This window comes from Cavia porcellus, unplaced genomic scaffold, assembly GCF_034190915.1.
Source record: "Cavia porcellus strain 051 isolate PalLab524CR breed Dunkin Hartley unplaced genomic scaffold, mCavPor4.1 scaffold_31, whole genome shotgun sequence".
Lineage (NCBI taxonomy): Eukaryota > Metazoa > Chordata > Mammalia > Rodentia > Caviidae > Cavia > Cavia porcellus.
Window position 1 is genome coordinate 8,447,883 of NW_026947514.1, and position 25,695 is coordinate 8,473,577.

The 25,695-nt window shown below is 49.4% G+C and overlaps 1 long non-coding RNA gene across 1 annotated transcript; it reads left to right on the forward strand.

The window, feature by feature from the left end:
- Nucleotides 1–21,762: 21,762 nt before the first annotated feature.
- LOC134474205 (uncharacterized) lies at nucleotides 21,763–23,787 on the forward strand. Its single transcript, XR_010044872.1, has 2 exons — nucleotides 21,763–23,132; nucleotides 23,271–23,787. It is a non-coding gene; the product is annotated as an uncharacterized LOC134474205 (long non-coding RNA).
- Nucleotides 23,788–25,695: the final 1,908 nt, after the last annotated feature.

Consider the following 25,695-nt stretch of genomic DNA (forward strand, 5'->3'; position numbering starts at 1 on the left):
GGGATACTAGAAAGGGCACAATGACACACGGAATGGTCTGGAGAGACCTCCCTGAGAAGGTGATATTTGGGCAAAGGCTACAAGTAGATGAAAAGAGTGAGCCATTCAGACACAGAGGAAACAACATGTGCAATGGTCCTGTGGTGCAGTGGAGCCAGGAGTGTGCCTGGTACAGAAAAGGCTGGTGATGAGGTGGGCTCTGAGGCAGCAGGGCACGTGCAGGAGGCTTGTGGGTGCACCGCCAATCAGGTGAGGTCCTTGGCTCAATTCAGGTGGAAATCATGAGCCAGTAAAGTGCAACTCTGCCAACAACCTGGTGTCACCAGATGACACAGCCGGCTGCGGGTTAGTGCCACACCAACCCCTGCCATCCTAGGCTGCCTTGTGTTGGACGTCACAGGCTGACTCTGCAGGATGCTGGTCTCTGTTGCTGCTCTGCTTGGCTGCCGGCCTCTGAAGCTCTGCAGGGCAAACAGTCTCCAGTGTTTACCACCCTTGACCATTCTGTCTGAACATGGTAAGAATCTTGAGTAGATTCACAGGACTTTTGGAGCCCACACTAGCTGAGAAATAAACCACGGGCAAGTTTAGAGAACCACCAAGGTAAGTCTTTATTTTAACTGGGTCAGTACTGCCCACGAGGGATCAGAACACAAGAGGGAGGGATGCTAGATCAGGAAAGACATACAGAGAGCGGCTTATACAGCAGCTGCAGGGCTGTGATTGGTCCGAGTGCGGGTCACCATTGGTTTAGATTCCAGCCTGCTGATTGGTCCAGGTGGAGTCCTGTGCTGTCATAGCAGTGATTCAGTGAGGGGGAAGGGGATGCAGGCTGTCTGACTGATAGCTGTTGAGTCTAGAGGGAAGCACCCCCCACCCAATCCTGGACTCAGATTAGACAGCGAGAGAGGACAGGGATTTCAGACAGGCTGGGGCCACCAGCCACCTCCTTCTCAGCCTCAGCTCGGCATGCAGGTGCAGGTGGAGATGCCACACACGCTGTCAACACTCATGCAGAGCTACCCCCAAAAGTTCCATCTGACTTGGGTCTTCTGTGCCTGACACTCTGGACAAACAAAGGGACAGAGCCAGTCCCCTGAGGACCCAGACGGGGACCTGGGCAGCATGGCGGAGTCGGTGAGAAGGTGTCCTCAAGTCCACGGGGCTGACTCCTGCCAGCACGGTAGCCATTGGCTACTTGTGGGTCCCAAGCTCCATATTGGAAATGCGCCTTGGAAACTGGCCCATTCCATGCTGGGAGACCCAGGCAGCAGGGACTGATTCTGAACCTAATTCCCCAAATTGCTTCCGGGTCTGTTGTCTGCTGCATTCCACCTGGACTCGGAGAGAGAAGCCCACGAGAGCGGGGCCCTGGAGTCAGGTTCCGCCTCGTGAGCAGAGGGACTGGCCCCACCAATGAAGCTCAGGGTGTTCATGGAGAAAATGGTGCTTTCTTCCAGGTGCACACATGGGGTCTCTGAAAGCAGGGGGCACAAGGTTGTGGGGAGTGAGGCTCCCATCACGGGTGGTGTTCAAGCAGCAGTTGGGGGCTCTTCTCTCGGGGAGGTGATCCACCACCGAAGCCAGGATGGAATTCCCAACTCATTTCCAGTTCCTCTTTAACTGTCACCCTCTTTTCCACATAAGGTAATGCTCACAGGTTTGGGGATTAGGATGCAGATCCCTGGGCCATGATTCATCCCCACAGGGCCCCAAGCCTGGCCAGCCCACTGTATTCATCTGAAAAGGGGGAAACTGAGGCACATAGACATGTTCAGACTGTCTCTCAGAGAGTGGGTCACAGGGCTGAGTTTCAGCCTGAAGGGCCTGAGAGGGTGTGGCCACCTCTAGGGGAAGAAGAGAACCCCAGGGAAGGGACCCCAAAGGGACTCAGCCTGGACGTGGGAGTCCAGAATGGAGAAGGTGTGGGTGGGGGGTGGCAGCTAACAGCCGCCAGCCGAGGCAGTGCAGGGTTTCCAAGTGTTCCGGACTCTCTGCTCCAACCTCGCAAAGGCTCCTAAGAGCTTTTAAATAAATATTCCCCATAACAGAAGTTAAAACATTTTAAAACATATTTATTCATTTTTTAAAAATAAGACAGAAATCTGTACATGTCAGTGTATTTTTTAAGGAGAAAAACCCTGTACTTCCTAAAAAAAGAAAAGAACAGAAGAATGAGAAGAGGTCTTGGTTTTGGGTGTTTTCACATGTCTTCAGCCCCTGGCTTAGGGAAAGGGAAGCCCTTTCTTGAAGGTTCCTCACTCGCTGTGTGGCCATGCAGTGCTCTGGCTGAAGGGGGAGAAGAAACCCAGTGTCCCTGTTATACTAAGAGGCTGAAAAATTAAAATAATTGATTAAAAGATAATTAGCACAAATAGTTAGTTAAAAGGATAGTTATTAGCAGTATTGTCATTCTGTACTGAGCTCGTTACCCTAGTAACCAAGCACCAACCACATAGTTATAGATTAACTGACCTTGTTGTTATGCTGTTCTGTATGTATCGTCTCCCCCCAAGTAACCTGTGTTCTATGTCAACTTTTGTTCCCCTTGTAAGAGACAAATAATGCTGTGTCAAACATTGTTCCCTTTATGAGAGACAAATATTCCTGGAATTGGCAGACCAAGGGCTATGAGTTGGCTAACTACCCACTGTGAAATGCCTCTGACCTCAAGCAAAAGGGAGCAAAGGCCCACCTTGTTTCTGTTTCTCATTGCTATGTACTTAATGATCAATGAGCTAATCATAAATGAACTATAAAAATCAGTCAGAATTCCAACTCAGGTACATAGCTTTGCAAATTCCATCTGTACTGTGTCTCTGGGCCAGCTAAAATAAAAGCACTTCTGTTAAAAAGATATCTTGCCCCGTTTATCATCTTGGGGGTCTTGCCGTGTTTTTCATCATGGGGCCTTGTTTTTTGAGTGGGGTACAACATTTGGGGGCTCATCCGGGATTACATGGGGACCCCTCCCCACATTTTTTCACTGATCGATCGGCTTGAACCATCTGTAAGTATTTGGGTCTTTTGTTTTTTGTAATTTGAGTGCACACATTTGAAGTTGCAGGGGAACTTGGCTGGCTCCTTCTGCACTGGAGCAGGACGCCCTCCAGGACAGAGCTTCTAGCCCATTTGTAATTTGGGATTTTTTATACATTTGGTTTTGTGCTTGGTATATTTTTATTGTGGAGCCATTTGTTCATTTCATTCTGTTACCTCAGTACTAACATTCAGGTTTCTTTTTTCTCTTAAACTACTGTTGCAGGTTCCATGCAGCTTATTGGACGTAAAGGTCATAATGAAAATTTATTTCCCTTTAGGTCGCTGAACCGCAGACAAAAAAACCTTTGTTTGTATCTTTAATGTTAGTCTTGTCTTTTGTGGTGCCTTGTTCAGTGTTTTAGTCCTCAACTGATTATGTACAACCTTGGCATTCCTTTAGAAGTATTTTTCTTTCTGGTTAAAATGTAAATTTATATATATATATATATATATATATATATATATATGTTTATGATTTTTAAAATCATATTGACTTTACCAAGTAAAGCCAGGTCATACTGTTATTGAGCCAGTTTGAAAAGTTACAGTTTTTAAAGTGTAACATTTTAAGGTTGTAAAAAGACATAAAATGATTTAATATATTTTAGACTACTAAGAAAGTCACTTCAAGGATTTTGTTAAAAATTTTAATGTTGTCTAAAAAGCTAGAGAAAAGGTAATTAACTGGTAATAAGTAAGGAACAGAGAAAAACAAATGTGTTCAGAATTTAACAGAATTGGATCAGTAAACTTTTACTACAAAATGTTTCCATTAAAATAAGATTATATTCTAAAAAGAGGGAGAATCTGTCCTCTCCATTCATCACCCCACTTGGGATGACTGCCAGCAGATTTTGCATGTTTTGTTTACAGTAGAAGAGAGAGAGAACATTGATGCTGTGGGATAAAAGCAGTGTGCATTCCAGATGAAAACCCGTCCTCTGATCCTGAATGCCAGAATCATGTTTTCCCCTGTCCCGTCCCGATCTGACAACCAGAGGTAAGAAGGCTCTCTTTTGGTATCACCACTTGTTCTCAGAAGCCTTAAAGGGCTTCCAGAAAACCCACCAATTTGTCCAAGGTAGCAGAGGTGAGACAACTAGATGATGAGTCCCCCTCGAGGTTTCTGGAGAGATTGCTAGAGGCCTATTACATTTGTATACCTATAGATCTGGTAGCACCTAAAAAGCAAGGACCATTAATAATGCCTCTGTAACTGTCGGCCCCTGATATTAAGTGAAAATTGCAAAGGCTTGAGGGATTTGAGGAAATGTCCCTCAGTTAGTTATTAGAGTTTGCTTAAAACTGACTGTTTCCTCCCAACTGGTGCAAGCCATTCACAGATTCCAGTCCCTGTGACTAGAAAGCAAGTGTGAAAATTTCTAGGAGCCATAGGATATTGCCTGCTTTAGATTATAGACTCACGAGACCAGGCCTTTAAGCCACTGAAATCAGCCTTAACAGAAGCTCCAGCTCTGGCTCTGCCAAAGTTGCAAAAACCTTTTTTCCTCTATGTTGATGAAAAGAGTTTAGGGCCATGGCAAAGGCCTGTTGCCTGTCTTTCCAAGAGACTTGATAATGTGGCAGCCAGATGGCTGCCTTGCCTGCAGATGATTGCCTCGGTGGCCCTGTTGGTGAAAGAGGCCCAAAAGTTGACATTTGGACAAAAACTTTTAATTATCTCCTCTCATTCACTGGAGACTCTCATCAAAGCTCCCCCGGACCGATGGCTGCCTAACTCCCAAGTCATGCACTATCAGGCATTACTTCTGGATCTGACTACCATCAGTTTCAAGGGGACACTGGCTTTGAACCCACATACTCTGCTGCCTGATGATGACCCCTCCTTGCCCCTCTGATCATCTCATGGGGCTTCAACCAGACTTGACAGGTGAGCCACTGTCCGGAGTTCTATCATATTTCTCTGATGGATACACATATCTATCAAGGTAAGCGGGTCGTGGGAGCCACCATCACAGACTCTCAGATTCTATGGGAACAAACCTTGGAGCCAGGAACATTGGCCCAATGGGCTGAACTCATTGCCCTCACTGAGGCCCTCAAGTTTTCAGACTGATAGCAGATATTCATTTGCTACTGCCCATATTCATGGGACCATTTATCAAGAATGAGGTTTATTGAATTAAGGGGGCCAAAAGATAAAAAATGCTCCCCAAATTTTGGATTTGTTAGCTGCCATTTGGATGCCAAGGGAGGTAGCTATTAAAAAATCTAGCAGCCACAAAATCAGTGGGGATTGAGACAGCCCCAGCATAGCTGCTGATTCCACCTACTCTGTCAGAGCCCTTTTGCACTCAAAAAGACTTACATTTGGCAGCTCAACTCCAAGCAAAGCCTGATATCCCCAGGGGCTGGTACCAACTGCCTGATAAGCGAGTCTTCCTCCCCAAGGCCTTGGAGTGAGAACTTATCCAACAAGCTCATCCATCCACTCACATGGGAGGATTAAAACTCACTATTCTTTTTCGAGATTGTTTCTTTATCCCTCAGTTATCCAAGCTTACTCAGTCTGTGAGCCTTAGATGCCCTCAGTGCCAGTTGGTAAACCCAAAGCAACTGCAACAAATGGAAACCACTCATTATCATGGACTATGCCTGGAAAACATTGGGAAATAGAGTTCACAAAAATGGGAAAGCCTGGACTTCAAGGAAATAAGTACTTATTAATAATAGTAGATACTTTCACTAGATGGGTTAAAGCTTTTTTCTACTAAGTCTGACTCAGCCCTGATAGCAGTTTCCCTGATTTGGCCTCCCTTTTATCCATGGGGTCTGACAATGGCCCGGCTTTTATAGCCCAGATAACTCAAAAACTAACCCAAGCTTTGCAGATTGATTGGAAACCCCATTATGTTTAGAGGCTTCAAAGTTAAGGACAATGAAAAGGATAAGCCAGACCTTAAAAATGGTAATAACTAAGATGCCCTTGGAAACTGGTGAGAACCGGGTGAGTCTCCTTCCTTTTGCCCTCTTGCATGCGCGATGTACCCCCTATGTTGCAGGTGTTTCCCCTTTTGAAGCTCTATATGGGAGACCTCCTCCTCTTATTCCTAAGATTTCTGAGGAAAAACTAGCTGATCTGGCTCATCAAGATCTTGTTAAGTCCCTCCAGGCCCTTCAGCTAGCTCTGACTTTCATCCACCAGTTATTCCGAGAACAACAACCTCTGCTTGCAGCCCATCCCGAGGACGAACGTCCTGTAGTGAAACTTAGGACACTAGTCATCAAGAGACATCACCATGAGTCTCTCAAACATGGTGAAAGACCTCTACACCATGGTCCTCAGCACTCCGACAGCTGTCAAAGTCGCTGAGAAGCCTGCCTGGATTCATCATTGCCATTTCAAGCCAGTTCTGGCCTCCGACAGTGATCAACCTACAGATAAGTGGACTGTTGTTCTCTCCAAGGATTCTTTAAAGCTTAAAATTGCCAAATGTATCTGATAATGTTGTCCTTAGGTGTCCTCCCTTATGGAGACCCCCAAGGAGATACCTTGTAACCCACTGTTTAGAACTTAGAAAATTACTATTTCACTAGTGAATTATTGGTAGCCAATGCTACTGTCCATGTGATAATTAAGATAGATTTATGTACCCTATTAGATAAAATCCCAGCAAAAATTAGACAAGAGAAAATATTGTTCGGTCCACATGCCATGCTGCATGATTGGTTGCTAATGGAGACTTGCAGGGACCTACATAGTCAAAAGAAATTACAGTCCACTGGCTGGTATCTTTGCCCCCACAAGCAACAGCCAGTCTCTGATCACAGGTGCTCACAGTCTGTAGAGACGAAATATTTTTGTAGACATTGGGGTTGTGAATCTATATCTCCTTGGCAGGAAAACAAAGGGGGTCGTTACCTTTTGACTTGGGAGACCCCATCTTCCATTCTCCTCCACTAGACTTCCTGCTCCTGAAATCTTTATGCCCCCTGCAATTTCTGCACCATGTCTAGACCCCTTCTTGCCTCTGGACATTACTTATGGCAAATCAACTTTTAAATTCCTGTGCAGATAACACCTCTTGTTGGTGGGATGCTAAGCCCCTGCTCACACTGGACAATGTATAGGGTATTCCAGGAACCTGTGTTTACTCTGCCTCCTACTCCTTGCACACTTCCACTTATGCTGTGCTCTGTAATCTTACATCTTCAACTTTGAATTATACTTTTTCTTATCCTGCTAATCAACACCTTGTTGCTCCCAATGGAGCCTGGCTTGCCTGTACTTCTGGTATAACTCCTTGTTCCATGCATGTTCCTCCAGCACCCTGAGCTTTGCATATTAGTCCATATCTTTCCCCAAGTGTATTGGTACTCTGGAGATAATGGTAGGAGTCACTTGTTCCCTAGCTTTGACTTAAAGAGTCCAGTCCAATCGAAGAGAAATCCTGTACTCTTACCTGTATTACTGAAAATTGAGATAACAAAGTCAATAGGTTTAAGAGTGTCCAGCCTAATAGTTAAAAGACCAAAATTATAGACACTTAAGTGTACTCATTGACCAAGATCTAGCAGCCCTCAGTGACCCTCCCTCCAAATTAGATGATTCTTTAAGTTCACTGGCTGAGATGGTTGTACAAAACTGGTGGAGTCTAGATCTCCTAGAGAAAAGAGACCTCTGTCTGGCATTAGGAAAAAATTGTTGCTTGTATGCCAATTATTCTGGGGTTATCCAACAAAGTATGGCCAGCTTTAAATGGAATGAGAACAAGCCAGACAAGCTGAACAGAATTGATATAAATGATGGTTTTCTGTATCTCCCTGGTTCACAACATTAATCACAGCAGCCTCCGGACCTCTGTTAATCTTACTTACCTGTTTAACAATTGGACCTTGCATTATAAATGAATTAGTAAATTATGTCAAAGATTGGGTTCAAGCAATAAAACTCATGGTTTTAAGGACACAAGCTTATGAACAAATACCACTGCTTGAAAATTCCATGAGCCAATGATTTGGATCATTGACAAAAATCAGCGGGGAATGTTATACTAAGATGCTGAAAAATTAAAATAATTGATTAAAAGATAATTAGCACAAATAGTTAGTTAAAAGGATAGTTATTAGCAGTATTGTCATTCTGTACTGAGCTCGTTACCCTAGTAACCAAGCACCAACCGCATAGTTATAGATTAACTGACCACATCGTTATGCTGTTCTGTGTGCGTTGCCCCCCCCGCCAAGTAACCTGTGTGCTATGTCAACTTTTGTTCCCCTTGTAAGAGACAAATGATGCTGTGTCAAACATTGTTCCCCTTATGAGAGACAAATATTCCTGGAATTGGCAGATCAAGGGCTATGAGTTGGCTAACCACCCACTGTGAAATGCCTCTGACCTCAAGCAAAGGGGAGCAAAGGCCCACCTTGTTTCTGTTTCTCATCACTATGTACTTAATGACCAATGAGCTAATCATAAATGAACTATAAAAATCAGTCAGAATTCTGACTCAGTTGCACAGCTTTGTAAATTCCATCTGCACTGTGTCTCTGGGCCAGCTAAAATAAAAGCACTTCTTTAAAAAGATGGATCTTGGAGAAGGTGGGGCTGGCACGGGGAGCAGGCAGAACTGTGCCCCTGCTCTCTGACTCCATGCGCTGCACACTGCTGGCCACAGCCCCCATAGCCACTGCACCTCCTCCCGAGCGGACCTGGTCTGGCGTGGCCGGGCGATGTGATCGGAGCCCCGCAGGTGGGGCCGGCCGCCACGATGTGGCTGAAGCCTGAGGAGGCACTGCTGAAGAACGCGCTGAAGCTCTGGGTGACCCAGAAGAGCAGCTGCTATTTCATCCTGCAGCAGCGGCTCAGGCAGGGCGAGGGGGGTGCCCGCCTCTCAGGAACAAATAAGGTCTCAGCACGAAAGCTGGAGCCACGCCACTGGAAGCCACGATCTGAATTTCCTGCAGCTGCTGCTGCATCCCAATCAACACGGCAAGGAGAGAGGTGCAAAAGCTCTGAGAGTGAGAAGCGGTGAATGGAGTTGAGAGCTGGACTAGCCGGGAGCCCTGCATCGACCTGCGGTGAGTGAGCGGATCAGGGACCCTTCCATAGAGTAGGAGGCTTCAGCAAAGGACATATTGGGACCAGACAGACTAGCTGGAACAGGACGCTGCAGTGTCCTGAGTCACATATTCCCCTCTCAAGCGGGATTGGTGGGGAGTGCCTGGCCTGGGTGTTGCAGCTGACTAAGACCCAGTAAGCTAGCCCAAACCAGGTCCCAGCACCTGGAGGTGCACCCTAGCAGTGAAGCCTTTGGTAGGTTGACCTGAGGGGCGGGCCCAGCATAGGCTGCCCAGGTCTGTGTCTCCCTAGCACACTGCAGTGGGCGGGAACACCTAGCCAGCGCAATTCAAACAAACTGTAACTGACAAAGAAAGAAACTGGGTTTTGTATAAACATTTGTATGGAAGGAACAAAAATATGGGAAGAAGAAGCAACAAGAAAGGGTCCTCGGCCCCCAATCCTGAGAAACATGCACTATCAGACACAGCACCAATAGACGTAAAGCGCTATCTCCAGAGCCTCATAGACCAGTTCAAAAATGAAGTTATTAATGACCTAAAGCAAGATATAAGTAGAATAGTTAGAGAAATGCTGAGCACTGCCCAAGAAAAAACAGATGGCGGAATGGAAGAACAGAAAAAAAAGGGGAGAATTGTTTGATGGAGAAAATAGAGAAAACATAGAATACGTGAAACAGGTTCAAAGAGATTACCAGGAAACTAAAAACTCTATTGAAAGCTGGCATAACAGCTTGAAAGAAACTAAGGATGGATTATCTGAACTGGAGGGCAGATTTGTAATGTGGGAGCATGAAATGAAAAACTTCTTAAAAATAGCAAGAAAACAAATAGCAATAATACAAAGGCTAGAAGATGATAAGAGGATCTATAACTTAAGAATTAAGAACATAAAAGAAGTAGGGACACAAACAAATGGACTACAAAAGCAACTCACGGAAATAATCCAGGAGAATTTCCCTAATTTAGTAAAAGGTAAAGATACTCAGATGTATGAGGCATACAGGACCCCAGCCACCTACAACCCAAACAGAGCTACACCCAGGCATATAATAATCAAAATTCCAGAAATCCAATATAAGAACAGAATATTAAAGGCCGTCAGAGACAAGAAACAGATCACTTACAAGGGAACGCTCATCAGAATTACAGCAGACTTCTCAGCACAAACCATCAAATCATGAAGAGTGTGGGGGGAAATAATTCAAGCTTTGAAAGATAATAACCTCCAGCCAAGATTGATATATCCTGCACAACTGTCCCTGGAAATTGATGGAAAAACAAAGTGCTTCCAGGATAAAGAGGAAATAGGGGAATTTGCAACCACCAATTCAACTCTACAGAGAATACTGCAAGGTATTCTAAAAAAGGAAAATACCAAGATTCCAGAAACAGTGGCAGAGCGGCCACAATGAATGGAGCAGAAAGCGAAATGAAGAGGACAAACTGACAACTAATGACAGAAAAAGAGCTCAACAGAAATGAGGCAGAGAAGGTTGGATGGTAGGAACAGCTATTTTGGAGAAAACAAGATATCATAATAGCTAGTGCTGATTTAGTATCATCTTGTTTTGAAGTCCCATCAAGCTTTTATTCTTCTGTCTCCATCGGTCTTAACAGGTTGTACCTTATTGGATTTTATTATATGTGATAATATAAGCAAAAACTTTTATAGACAAGGAGATTATACAGAAACCATTGTTCATTTTCTGTTAGTTGGCTCTAAATACCCTGTAAAAATGTCATTCTCTTGAATGGTTTTACATTGTCTGGATATGTTTGGCGCTATAGTATACGAAGTTATACTCAAAGATTTCAAGGAAAGAGACACTATGGTAACTACTTATATGTTGGGATATCTTATAGTAAAACACTATTTTGCTTAAATGGTTATGTTTTGACCTGAGCTGTTTTGTTGTTATGCCCTCTTTTATCTCAATCTCCTTTTTTTTTAATTATTTAGTTTTTTATTTTTATCTTTTTAATTAAGGGAAAAATAAATAAACAATAGCAGGATACATTATAGTAACCTACTTTGATTTCCTATTAACTTGATTTGAAACCCTGTATTGCCTTCACCATCTTGTTTTGACTGATTTTCCCCTATTCTGCTTTGCTTGATAGTACCAAGTTCGAAAGTATAGGCAACAACTGTGAAGACAATAAGATTCATTATGACGCCCATTCTGGTTGACTGTTATCTTCTTTTAAAGTCCTATAATGTCTCCAATGTTTTGGTTTTATTCTTTACTGTTTTGTTCAATTTTATTATAACTGATGATATAGGCAATTCTTTTTAAGATAGCAAGAGGCAGTATGGTAACCATTGTTGATCACCTTGTATTTTGTTTTTACATTATCTATTATGTCCATCCTTTTGATCTGACTGACTCTGTTCTGATATGTGGCATTTGGTTTTACTCTTCAAAAAAAGTAATAAGAACTGTGGGAGTAATAAAACCCAAAATGTGTAATTGTCATTGTACAAAAGAAAAGAAAAGAAAGTGCTCTAAAAGTCATAACTGCATATATATTTAAGTGTATAAGATAGTAACCATATTACGGAGTTTTGTTGGATCATTGAACAGAACTGTTTGCAGTCTCACTGTTTGAAAGTCCACTTTATATGCTTTAATTTTGTAACTTGAACAACTATTTCTAAGATGAGAATATGTAATCTATTAACTAGTGATTTCTTACTGTTTATTTTTTAAATTTTGTATTACTTGTACCCTTTTTCTGTTTTTTTTTTTCTTTTTCTCCTTAAATAGAATTTTAAAAAAAGATGGGTCTTGCCCCATTTTTCATCATGGGGCCTTGTTTTTTGGTGGGTTACAACAGTCCCCAGCTGAGTGATCGGGAACAGAGAACTGGTGTCCTTTCAGGCAGGTGTGACTGTTTGTGCCTGGCATCCCAGGCCCTCTCGACAAATGCTATTTTCTTTTAAATCTCAACCTGCCACTGCACCACGCCAGCAGTGCTGCTGTGTTTTGTTGGAACATGGACCATGGCCCCTCCTGCATTTTTTTTTTTTTTTTTGGCTTTTTGAGACAAGGTCTCTCTATGCAGTTTAGGCTGGCCTTGAGCTCACTTTGTAGCCCAGGCTAGTCTCAAATTTGCAACGATCCTCCTGCCTCAGCCTCCTGAGTGCTGGGATTACAGGCGTAAGCCACCACGCCCGGCTCCCTCCTGCATTTTGAATGGCTCTGGTATCTGTCCACATCTCGCAGCTTCTTGCATTGGCTGCTTGGAAAATATGGCTCCTCTGGCCACCTTGTGCAGACACAGTTGTTACCACCCCCAGAGGCACCATGGTTTACGATTGCTGGCACCATGTAGGTGCCTCTACCTGTGAGCTGGTCCTGTCCCCTTGCTGCTCCTTGGAGGGACGTGTCACACTCAGCGCTGCTCTGGTTCCAGGACAGTTAGCTTCACCACACCATTAATTCCTGGTGAAAACAACTTGCCCGGCTCCATGAGACCAGAGCAGGCTCCAGGGCTCAGAGAGGAGCCAAGGCCTTGCAGGTGAGTGGTGCACACCTGTAACCCCGGCAGTCTCAGCGGTGCTGAGACAGCAGGATCTCGAGTTCCAGCCCAGCCTGGGCAGCTTCACGACTTTGTGAGGCCTTGTCTCAAAAAATAAGAAAGGCCTTGGAGTGCAGATCAGTGTGCAGGCCCTGGATTCAGGGCTCAGAGTTGGAAAAAATAACCAACCAAGGCCTGAGTGCTGGGGTGGTGGGGATAACCATGCAGGACACCCCAGAGCAGAGGGAGACAGCCCAGAACAGGTGGAGCCCCTGCGATGCAGCGGGGGGACTTGGGGTAGAGGCACAAACAGCACCGCATAGCTCAGACTGTGTGGGTTCACCTCGCTTCAGCTCAGAGCACCCCAAGAGGAAAGGACTTCTCACACTGGCCCCTCCCACTACACCGTGGGGGTCCCAGGAGGCACCGTGTGACAGCCACCACTGTGGGCACCCCTTATCTCACCCCTGGAAAGTCATCTCTAAAACACATTGTGCCAATTACCAAAGCCTTACATGGAGCATTTCTAAAACCCTCTAGAGTAGTCAAAGGTCTTATAAATAAACTTTTCCCCCAAGTACCAGGGACTGAGCCCATTCTAGACACCTCCCGGCACCCTGGCACACTGGGCACTACCAAGAGACCAGCACTGGGCACAGCTGTGAATAAACTCCACGGCTCCCTTAGCATTCCCTGTAACATACCTGCCATGGCCGATGCTGGCCGTGATCGCCCCACAAAGGCCTCCTGTGTCTGGCCCACGTCAGCTGGCTTCTTTTCAACTTTCCTCGTTCTCTATTTAGCAACAAGGCCGACTGTTTAGGCCACGCTCTGGAGAGGTGCTGAGCCCCTCCCTCGAGGGTAGAAGCAGGATTCATGTCTTCTTCTCAGCGCATTCTTTAAGGAAGATGTGTCCCCTCTCCTGGTTATGTGTCTATGCAGTCAGTTCTTTATAGCAGCCTGGTCCTGGGGTATTTACGTTATACTTGGGCTATAAGCCAGGGCAGTTTGCGACTCTGTCCCTTAGGGGGCTCGCACTTTGGCTGCAGGAGTCCTGTCAGGCCAGCCCCAGGGTGAGGGACTGCGGACTTCTCTTCGGGTCCTGGAGACCACCTCTGCGGAGGCACCCGGGACACAGCGTCCTTCTGTCCTCACACTCGGCCCTAGAGGAGATGAAGACTGTTAACCTGATCAAATGGTGACTGAGCTGTATGTATTTTCTGTTCTCATTTGTTGAATTTGGTACAGTCCCCAGAACGTCCCATCGAGTGGGAAGACTTTAGCTTCCTAACCCTTGACGTGTGTGCTTCGACAGAGAAGACTGGATGACCATTTTTGTGCATTTTTATACTTATGAGTATTTCTTCTAAAAATGATGGAATGTTAATTTATGTAGTGGAATCATTTCTGCAGGGATTTTTACCACCACCAACTGCATAGGTGAGTTACTAAAGCTATTGCTATAAGCAGAGGAAACAAAAATGCAAATAAAACACAACAGGAAAATACGTGCACACATATCAAGCACTTACCTAACCCCATGTCTGAATCCAGTCTTTTCCAAGTCCACTGTATGCGGCAGAGCAGAGAGGTCGACCAGATGGTCTTTTTGATTTACCATACCAAATATTTGGTGTCACTGTTCCTCTGGGAAGATTAACACAGTCATTGTGTCCTCTCTCACATACTGCAAGACCCCCACATGCCCAGCACCACACTCAGTGACCAACTTCCCTCTGCCGTATGAGGTGAGTCTGTGTGCAGAGGGGCCAGTCCAGCCTCACCTCTGTCAACCGCCCAGCAGGCAGCCAGTACCTCTGTGATCTGTCACCTGCTCCACTCCTGTCCCTCGCTTCCTGCCCAGAGTCCAGCCCAGGGTCTGGCACATAATGGGGCCCAGCACACTCCACTGGAATCCTTGAGGCAAGTAAGAAAAATAACAAAAAATCCAAAGTTAAAAAACAAAATTTATACAAAGAAGGAAACAGTAGACAGCTGGGGAGCAGGATGAGGAGTTGTGTCCTTGGGGTGGGACGCCGGGTCACCTCCTGGCCCCACATGACCCCCGTGACCCTCGGTCCATCCTGCCCCACCAGGTCACAGCTGCCCGACCTTTGCAGCCAGAGTGATGCCTGTCGTCTGTGTGACCGGAAGTCCTATCTGCCCTCTTGGTTCCTATCAAGCCCTCCAGGGGAGATATTTCAAGGGTTCATGCAGAGAGGTGGCCGCTCCATGATCAGCAAAGCTCTGGGCCCTGGCAGAAAAATGCATGAGAAACTGACCTGAACTCTTCAATAAAAAGAAAACTCCACCCCAAGATCCCTGAGCTACCAAGCTGCCCACCTAATTGGGTGCCAAATGCAGTTGGGCCTTGGACCAGCAAGACCGCTGCACACCGCTGCACGTGGGCTCAGCACAGACCCAGGCCTGGCAGCGCCTGGCCTGCAGGCCGGACCGGCTGCAGCTCTTTCCTCTGAGCGTCTCGCCAGCTCCCTTCCTCCTGCCCCTCCTGAGCCCCCCTCACTCATCACCCGCTCCAGAGCCCTCTCAGCCCCTGTCCACCCGCTCCCTTCACTTTCACTGGAGGCAGGGGCACCTGGCTCCCCTTCTGGATCCAGGTCACCCAGACTCCAGCCTGCTGTGCATGCAGGACGCCCCCATCCTGGCCCACCCCGGGCACACTCGGAGTTGAACCTGGAGGCGGAGGTGGGCTTGGGGACGACAGTTCCCAGAGGAGCTGCGAGCAGTTATAAACAGCGTCAGGTCAACTCCAGATTTAGCCTCGGATCCTGCCTTGAGCGCGAGGAAACGGGCTTGTGACAAGGAGACGCTTCCTGCCAGACGAATGTCCAGACGTGTCTAGAGAAGGGAGCACTGACAGGCAGGCGGCTTTGCGGGCTGGGCAGGGCAGCTTATGTGCTGCAGGTGTCGCCGAGTGCCGCTGAGGGAGCGCCTGTCAGGGAGGAGGGGGCGGCTGAAGATAACCATGTCCTCCCCTCCCTTGCCAGCAGTCACCGGCAGCAGACAGACAGACAGACACAAAGCAGGGACATCCTCCCAGCGGGGACTCCCACCCCAGCCCTGGGTCTGTCCAGACTCGGTTTTGTGACAGGTAGACCGCCACAGTGCATGGACCTCGACAGCAGACTGCCTCAGCCTCCAGCCCCCCAAACCCCGGGATCCTTCTTGTAAAAAGACAATCACTTTATGGATCGAATCTTCCAGCACCTAAGACTCCCTTCCCCTGCCCAGAAACGATGCTCCCCCAAATCTTCCGCGGCTGAAGCTACGGCTCTGCAGCCCACAGGAGCAGTAACTTTCCTGCAGCTCAAAGCCACCGCGGCTGTTGCCGTCTCTCTGACAGCTGGTTTCCTGGGACTCAGACACAGCAGCCGCTGCATCGTTCCAATGCAAACGGCACTTAACATGTCTCAGGATTTTCGCCAAAAGGCACTTTGGGATGTATCCTGTCTGCAGAGACAATGAGAGGTCTCCATGCGTCATCGTGTTGAGATGGCCCTAGGGTGCACGTCACAGGTCCACAGAGCACATGAGGGCATGAGACACCCAGACACATCCCTGCTTCTCAATGCCACAGTCCTAGAGGGTGTGGGGATGCTAAGAGATGATGGCCACATCCTGCGCTGGCCGGGTGTCCCTGATCAGGACCCTGGGAGATGTGAGTTCACATGCGCCACACACCGCTTCCCGGGGTCCTGATTAGGAGATGTCTGGGGCGATGGCCCTTGGCCCAGGGCTAAGGACAGTGGACACACAAGAGCATTCAGAGCATTCAGTGTCAGGTAGTTCATTCTAACCACTGCTCCTAGTAAAGTAACCAGGCAGAAGAGGGGGATGCCAGCTGGCGTGCATCCTGTGCCACTGTGCACCTGGCACTGAGCCACACAGTCCACAGACAGACTCGGGGGCCCTCAATCAACCCAGCAATGGGTACATGTCCTCTGCCCCATGTCACAGGGGAGGAGACAGAAGGAGACGGAGCAGGCGGCCCAGGAGTACCTAGCAATCTGGCTTCAGCACCTACAGTGCTCTCTGTCCTTATGTGGTCTTGGGAAGAGACGGTGCCCGCACCAGTGGTCCCTAGCCAGCCCCACCACCCTCAAAGCTGGAGGTCCTGCCTGCTGTTGTGTGGGAGAAAGGCCTGAGGCTCCGAAGGGAGGGGACACAGCCAAGGCCACTGTGCCACGAGGTATTGGAGCTACTTCCAAATGTGGGGTTCTCCTGACATCGGACGTGGGTGTGAGCAGGTGTGCCCCCTCTTCTTGCAGCTCATCTTGGGGTCCTCCTCCCAAGCTACCTCCTCCAGGAGCTCCTCCCGCATGGGGGAGCAGCCCACCTTCTGCCTTTCCCCCGCCCCCACACCCGCGTGGTCCTAGCAAAGCCCCAGCTCCCGGTCCAAGGTCTTCCTAGATCTGCAGGGATTCCCAGGCTCCTGAGGTGGGGAAAGCTCCCTGGCTCCTGGGATTCCTTTGTGGCATGGAGAAAAGAAAAAAATTCTCCAGCTTGGAGCCAAGCCAGAGTTCAGACCTCCCGTCTTCTCTAATCTTGCCGTGTACAGTTGGGCAGATTAACCGGAGTCTCTCTCTCTCCAGCTGGACTCCTAGGATTTTGCCGTCTACTTATGGTTGCCGTGATGGGTGCCGTGACCTGGCGATCCCTCTAGCCGAACACTCCTCGAGCTCCTGATGGACACTGTGAGTGGCCGCAGGGGCCGGGAGAAGGTGGCAAGCTCACAGGCTCCTGGTCCAGCCACTTTGGCAGCAGCACCAGGACGTGGAACCTGTGGCAGAGTGGGGATCTGAAGCCAGCATTCCCTGTATGTGAGGGAGGATGGAGCGGGTGTGTGCTCCTCTCAGAGTGGGGTGTCCCTCTTGGTGTGTGGGGTGCAGAACTTGAAAGGCACAGAAAAACAGGTCTCCCAACCATCCCTGCAGGATGAACCCAAACACACTTTGCCACACGGGCCACTTGCTTCCGTCTCGTCTCCTGCAGTGTTCCCGGAGGGACGGGTCCAGGTGCCTCTGGGTCAGGGTCACCTGATGCCTATGCAGAGAGGCAGGGGAGGCTCCCCGAGCCATCGGGTCCCCAGGTCCCCAGGCTCCGGTGAAGTAGATGGGGCTGGGCCCTCCCTCACCCCCTCAGAGCGGTGCGTTGGCAGCCAGGCAACATGGAATCCGCAGTCACACGGTCCCCAGTGTCTCCTCAGTGTGGTCCCCACATCTTCTGCACAGGACTGTCTCCTTAGGGCTCAAGATAGCTCCAAGAACAGGAAGTAGGAATTCCTGCCCCAACCCTCCAGGGACCACAGCTGTTTGCCCACGGGTGCGCGCACACACACACACACACACACACACACAGATGCACGTGCAAATGTCCCCTGCACCAGGTTCACAGGTGTCACTGATTGTCTCTTCCCTGCAGAAAGCCACTCAACAGAGGCAAAGAATTCTGCCCATCTTGTTCCCTGTGGGGCCCCCAGGTCTGCAGGGGCATCTAGCACATAGTAGGTGCTTTATGGTTCATAACATTTTATAATCATGGCTGCAGGAAAATGAATGAGGAATGGAGAGCCGCTCCCATGGAGCAGGGTGGACCGTCCCTACTCAGGCTGCTGAGTGCAAAGCCAGGCTCCAGGGAGCTTCACGGTCCCACCTGGGAGACCAGCCATCTGCTCGATCCCTGAGCCCAGCCACAAAATCAACCTCCAGGAGGGGATCCCCAGAACACCACCAGGCAACTTTGGGAACCGCTGGTGACAGGCAGCCAGGCTGCACACCCAGTTGTGGTGTGGCTGTGACCCACAGGCCCTGGCTCTGTCCTAGACACGCTGGGCCTTTAGCGGGTCCCCAAGCCGTCCTGCAGAGTGGCCGTCCAAGGGTCAGTGTGGTGTGGGCTGAGTCGGGACACAGTGATCCCAGGGCCAGTGGTCTGAGGAGGTCCGGTAGGCCCCTCGCAGGCCTGGCACCCTGACCTGCATCTCAAGGACGAGCCAGATCTTTCTGGTTGCAGTGGAGACTGGCGTGGAAGGTGAAGGGAAGGTGCACAGGCCCGAGAGCCAGGACTTTCTCCTGTCAGCAGCCGGAGTAAAGCCGGGGAGCTGGGATCATTTTAGTAAGTAGGCTCATTGTGATTTGTGGAAAATATAAGCATATAAGAATTTATTCTTTTCTTAGAAAGAAGCCAGAGCTGGGCAGCAGGGGCTGCCCAGTAGGTGGAGGCCTCAGGGATAAGAGTCCTTCTTTGTGTGGGGCTCTATTAGCTGCCATGGCTGCTGGGGCTCCAGCCTTCACACTCACCTTCCTAGCAACAAGATGAAACAACAGAGTAGCAGACCAAAGGATCTTACCTTCTGCAAATCCAATTCCTTTTAAAGACCTTTCCCAGAAGTCCCATATACATCTTCCTTTTACATCTTATTGGCTGAAACTTAATCTTTTAGACATTTCAGTGGCAAAAACAAACAAACAAAAGGCTAGATAATGTAGTCTTTATTCTGAGCATTAACTTACCCTGCCACACCTCGGAGTTCAGTAACTAAAAAACAAGATGGAGAAAGAAATCACAGTGGCATCTGCTTACAAAGGCTTTAGACTACAAGAACTAGAACACCTGACACCTGGTCTTGATTCCCTCCCCTCAAAACATCTGGAAAAACATGGCTGAGTGCTGAGTCAGCAATAACATCCAGACCCAGATTATGTTCTGTCCTTTGCTCTGCCATCCTCCAGGTTGACCTGTTAATTAAATGGACTATGATTAAATGGACTAACATTTATGAAACACCTAATGAAGTATAGAAAAATAAAATCAGTTAAATAGAGCAACTCACAATCACAAGATGACTGCCACAGCTCCAGACATCACATATTGCTCTTACAGGGACATTTTATAAAGCAGGAAAGGAAAGAAGCCATTATTTTCTCCTTCTCAGAGAAATGGCCACCTTCCCCAGGGCCCAGTTGCTGAGCTGGCTGTGAAGTCACAGAACTGAGTCAAGAATGTGGCTGCCCCAGCACTGACTGGAAATTGCATCAAAAGTCCTCTTCTTCTGCAATTAAAAATGTTCGTTTCACTAGTCCCTGGGGGCCGTGAGGGGGTTCCAACCGCAGTATACGAGGAATTCTGTGTTTGCACATTGGCCTGAGCTTCCCAGTTTGTCTTGTAATTTCATTAACCTCGGTGTCACATACCACAGACATATTTCGGCCTGTTGCGGGCAACTAGCCTTGCATACGCAGACTTCTCCGTCCGCCTCGCTTTCTTCTCATCCAGCCGCTCCACCCCTCAGCTTGCACGGTTCATAACCCTTGAGGTGCTGCAGGGGCGAGGCGAGGCGAGGTGAGGCGAGGTGAGGCGAGATGAGTGGCCGAGAGCCCCGGGTCCTGCTCCATGGAAACTATTCCTCCGCTGCGTTGCCAGCAGTGAGCTTAATTAGGATTCAAGATCGTGTCCAGGAGCCCAGGCAGGGCAGTGGCCGGCAATGTGTTCACCGCCTGCTGGATTCAGCTCGCTTCTGCTTTTGCATTTTGCAAGAGGAGAGCAAAGGGAACGGCTATGTGTGGAAGAGTCGGGGACACACGGACAGGGACAGACAGGAGGCTGCTCAGGAGGAGAGGAGGCTGGTAAGGGAGACAGGGGGGCAGCCTGGGGCAGGGAGGGGCCTTGCAGTCCCAGGCAGCAGGCACAGTGGCCACCACAGAGGACAGGTCAGGAGAGGACCTCCTGTCCCCACCGCACAGGTGACAAGAGGTCCTGCTCAGTGTCCCTGAGCATGGGACAGAGCCTGGGGTGCAAAACTGAACCCCAAGCTAAATTCACTTTCTGTGTCTGTCCGCTTCTCGCCACTGTGACAGGGCACAGGAGGGCACAGCGGAGAGAAGGAAGGCCCTGTCTTGTCCCCTGCTTCCGTCTCAGTGCCAGCCCCTCCTCCGCGCTCCCTTGGTGCTGAGGTGGACACCAGGGCAGAGGCCGTGGCAGAGGCGAGCACTCACCTCACACACACAGGAGGCAGAGGTGAGAGAGCCAGAGAGAGGGCCAGGGCCGGGGCCAACGTGCACCCTCGAAGCCACGTCCCCAGGGACCTGGCCCTCCCCTGTCACCCCCAAACCAGACAGAGGCTCCACTGGGAGCCCACAAAAGGCTGCACAGTCTCAGCTTCGGACCCAGCTGCCTCTGTAGGTCGCAGCTCTGACCACCGCTGCCCTGGGCTCGGCTTTGCACACGAGGAGCCCGCGGGGACACTTGTGAGACCCCAACCGTGATGCCGCATTCCCATGGGTCTTTGGGTGTTCAGTTCCTCATCTGAGGAGCAGCGCTGGATGCTGAGGAGGCTTAGAAATAATGACTGGGAAAGATCTATTGTGTCACAGCAAACACAGGTCGGGTGAGCCGCTTCCAAGTGCCCTGGGCCTTTAGGTCACCTCAGAAGCACTGTCCAGACGCCTGCGCACTGATACAACTGACAGGACACAAAACTGTGCGCTGCTGAGGCCGCCAGTGTGGAAGATCTACACGCACACACACGCTAGCGGACACACAGGCAGCCAGAAGGCAGAGCGGGGCGAGCCAGGGCCTTCCCTTCTGCTTCTGGTTCTCGCTTCTCTGCACTTCATGAATCCTCCTAACCAGCACTCATGACCTTTGCATCCAGAGAATGCCAAATGAATGTTGAACAGAGGCCACAAATTCAGAGTGTGTGAACCCCCTGCCCCCTGCTGCACCCTGCTCCCTCCACAGCCTCCCACCGAGGGCAGGGTCCGAGTTCTGGGGGCCTCCGGCAGCACTGCCATCACCAGATCTTTCTCCAGCCAGGGCAGCCAGGAAGCCCTCCCTACGGAGCAGTGTAGATTGGGCATCAGACATTTGTCGGGAAGAGTACTGGGCTGTTTGGATCTCAAGACAGAGATCAAGGCGAGGAAGGGAGAAGGGGGAGGGGAGGGGGCCAGGAGGGAGAGGAGAGGGGAGGGGAGGGGAAGGGGAGGGGGAGGGGAGGGGAGGGGGAGGGGAAGGGGGAGGGGAGGGAGAGGAGAGGAGGAGGGGGAGGAGAAGGAGAGGGGGAGGGGAGGGGAGGGGGGGGAAGGGGAAGGGGAGGGGGAGGGGAGGGGGAGGGGACACAGCAGCCGAAAGGCTCAGTCCCAGGCCACTGGCTGTGCTCAGCGTGGCATGGGCACTCACAACTACCATCACTCCCTGACTTGTCACCTCCACCAGGGGGACACAGGCCCATTTACTGCGGGACACAAGAACAAGGCTGCTCGTCATCATGTTGTCAAGAAGCCGAGCCACCAGAGCCGACTCCTGGTCCTGGGGCAGCACTGGGGAGCCCTGACTCTGGTGGCCCAAGCCTTTTCATCAGCCTCCTAGCTGCTAATTACGCCTGTGAGTTACCTCCCTTAACGGTGGGCCCGCCCGGCTGGTGCCTGCAACCCTGAAATCTTGTACTTTGATCTGATTTTGCTTTGTTCTTGTCTAGTTCAAAATGTACTTGCAGTTCTCCCTTCCTAGGAGTGACTCTCAGGCAGCCTGGCCCAATTTTTAGGGAAGAAGGGGTGTCCAAAAGGCAGTGGCCAGGTAAATGTTACTCAGAATGACTACAGTGCTGGGTAATAAGAGGGTCTCCAAAAACGTTTGAAATTATCTGAAGCTTTCAATATATACATGTTTATGTGCAGGTCATGGGGAGGAGTCTCTTAACCAAGCGATATTCTAAAAAGACAATTCACATGCAGCTGTCTTGTATTCTTAAGGGTAAACGGGTGTGATCAACAATACGATGAGCCTTGAAACCTTTGGAAATGTGCTACAGTGGAAGACCCATCTGTCCCACCACCCTGTCAAGCCGCTGTCTCCTGACTGTCTCTGGTTGCGCAGTCGTGGCTGCTCGGTGTCCTGAACCAATTCAAAGCACTGACATTTCATGGTCATTTTGAGTTGGGGGAAGATCTAGAAGTCACACAGGGCCAAATCTGGCGGTTAAGATGGATGAGGACCCATTGGCGGGGTTTCGAAACCCCACATTTCACTGGAAGGCAGCTTTTACTGTATGTTTGATCAACTCTTGTAAGACACTCATGAAAGAAGCATTTCAGAACGGCTCCAGAAAGCGCCCAGAATAATGGGATAAGTATGTTTGATGGGAGAGAAAGGAAGCTTCACAGCACTTTATACCATGATAAATACTTCTTATTAAACACTCACTGCATACTTGATCACACCTCCATCCCTGGAATTCTGCTAAGTCCCCTGGTAGTCATACGTACCCAAAGATACTGTCATCAGGATCGTCACCCTGGCCATTTCTGACTCTTTGTGATTGAGATTTTTGCAGGCAGGGTGGCTGTCTTCCGGCCTTGGGGAAGGAGGGTTTCCTCTCCCACCTGATGGTCAGCGGTACCCACCAGAGACCACGTAGCCTCTGCCACTGGCGTTCCTGACAGAGCCCACGTCTGGGGGCCACTGTGACTTGCTTGAGAGGTCCCTGTGCAGCTGTGCTGTGTTCACAGGTGAGAGAATCCGGTCACTGTGTTCTGCTTCTGCCCTGGCTGCTGTAGCCAATAGGATGTACGAAGTCACGTAAAAATTAACCATCCATCACACGTGATTTAACATGGAGCTCACGAATTTCAACCTCCTCGATTTAGAGGAGAAGAAAGAGGGCCTGAGAGATGTGGCCTGGCCAGCCTGCACAAGGAGGGAGCTGGAACCTGATCCCAGCATGACCCATGGAGTTCCAGCCCAGCATCGAGGCTCCCATAGCTCACAGGTAGGAAGCTTAATCCCTCAGGCAATGGTGTGGGGTGGGGCCCAGCCCAGGGACCAGGAGAAGAGTGTTGGACCAGGACCAGAGCCGGCATGGGCTTGCCTTGCCCTGGCCGCCACCCGTGAGCTCCTCCGTGACCTCCAGCTCTCTCCTGGCTCTCCTGCAGCCAAGTCCCTGCACCTCGTACCCTCCCTGTGACCCTCCAGCTTCCTTCCTGCTCATAATTAAGAAACCGTCACATGAGCCTATGCGTACACTCACACTGCATCCGCCTTTTTTTTTTTTTTTCTTTATGTAAACTATTTTGGCCTAATCCTTTTTTCCAAAAGGAATGGCTAATATTTCGTGGGGAGAGATAAGATCTTGCTTTAATACAGTTAGCTTCAATTGACCTTGAACTGAGTCTACAAATTTCTTAGAGGTGACCTCTTCCTCGATGCTTGATACACGTCCACAAATCAATGAACTGAGAAGATTCCTATTTAGATAACTGGTCTGACAGAGGATCCAAAATAAAGGCAGATGTCCAGGGCTCAGGAGGAGGGTGTGGGGTCTTAGAATAACACAGGGTTTGAAAATGAAAGAACCAGGGAATCTTGGGGTTGCAGAACTCAGAGCAGGAGGAAACCCCTAAAATGAAATATTACAGAAAACCAGACCATAAGCTCCTTAAGAGAAGGCTTATGCATCCGTCACCCACGCAGAGGCTGAGATGCAGTAATATTGTAATAATTCACAGCAAGTGAACAAATAAGTGGTCAGGAAATAAAAATGCAAAAGAAAGCCAGGCAGAGTCATCCATTCTTTCATGCATTCCTCCCTCTGCAAAGCTCTGGCACACAGCGCTGCACAGAGATCTGAGGCACAGATCTTACCCTTCAGGGGGCATCGATCTAGAGAGAGTGCCTGGGGGCCCAGGGGGTTCAGGGGGATTTGCTCCCACCCATTCCCTGGCCCCCCATGTTGCTCCTCAGGAACCCCTAGCATCTCCTGGCCCAGCCTTGGATCACACAGGGCTGTCCCAGGTCAGCATGCTCGGTCTCCGGGGCACTGACTGGCAGTACCAGGTTAGTTTCAATCGGATCCTGCCTGGCCCGCTGGCACGCAGCCTGGGAAGCCACGGCCCGGCCTTGTGCCCTACCAGCTCCCAGCACCACACAGCGCACCATGGGCTCTGCACACTCTGTGGGGTGCACAGAGGGGTGGGGACACCTTGTCCTGCACAGGTGTGGGTGGCTCAGGGGTGGACCGGAGACCTGAGAGTGCATCAATCTGTAGGCACGCGGAGGGGGGGGGACTCCTCTTTTCTTGGTTCTAAGATGTCTCCCTCACTTTCGGGCGATTAGGGTTTCTGCAGACCCTTGCTGGGTCTTTGTGTCAGAGACTGCGCGTTTCCTGTGGCGTTTCAGCCACCTGTGTGGAGCTGGTGGTGGCCAGCGCTTCCCCTATGGAGCTGGTGTGAGGAGGAAGAGGAGGAGGAGGAAGCCCTGAGCCTTCTCACCTCTTGGTGTCCGGTGACCTGCAGAGCCTGCCTGCTTTCACAAGCTCGCTAGCGCCCGTCTGTGCAAAGTCCTTTACACTGTGTCAGATTCACACACACAAAAGTGACCTTCATGGCTTACCAAGCAGGGAACTGAGGCCTCTCCTCTATTCCAAAGTCATAAATAAATATGTCTCCCATCCAAGTACTAACCAGGCCCGACCCTGCTTAGCCTCGGAGATCAGACAAGATCGGGCACACTCAGGGTGGTATGGCTGTAGACCATAAATAAATACATCTGAGCTCACGCAATCCTCAGCCATGCAATTGCATTCAAGAACATGTTTTGAGCTGATATAGAGACCTTTCACCTTCATTTTATTTGTCTATTTATTCTGTGACGAAAAAACAGATACGTAGTTTGCAGAGTTCTGGCCCCAGCATCACGGAGAGCACCCAGGGAGATAAGCTCAAAGGCTGGAGACAGCTCTCAGCAGTCACTTCCTCTCTCCATGTCTGTTTACTTGTCTGCATTACTAGGAACTGAACCCAGGACCTTTGCACTGAGCTTTATCTCCAACTCTTATTTATTTATTTGCTTGTTTGATTGTTTATTGTTGTCTCACTAAGTAAGTTGCCCAGGTGGGGCTCAAATTCGTGATCCCCCAGAATGCTACAATTCTAGGCACGTACCACCGCACCTGGCCAATTTTCCCTTTGTAAAGAGTCGGATGTTCAATTGAGTATTATATGCAAAGGCAAAGGAAAAAAAAATAAAAGCAACTTTAAGCAGTCTGACAGCTGGTAAAAAGAATTATAGAAAAGC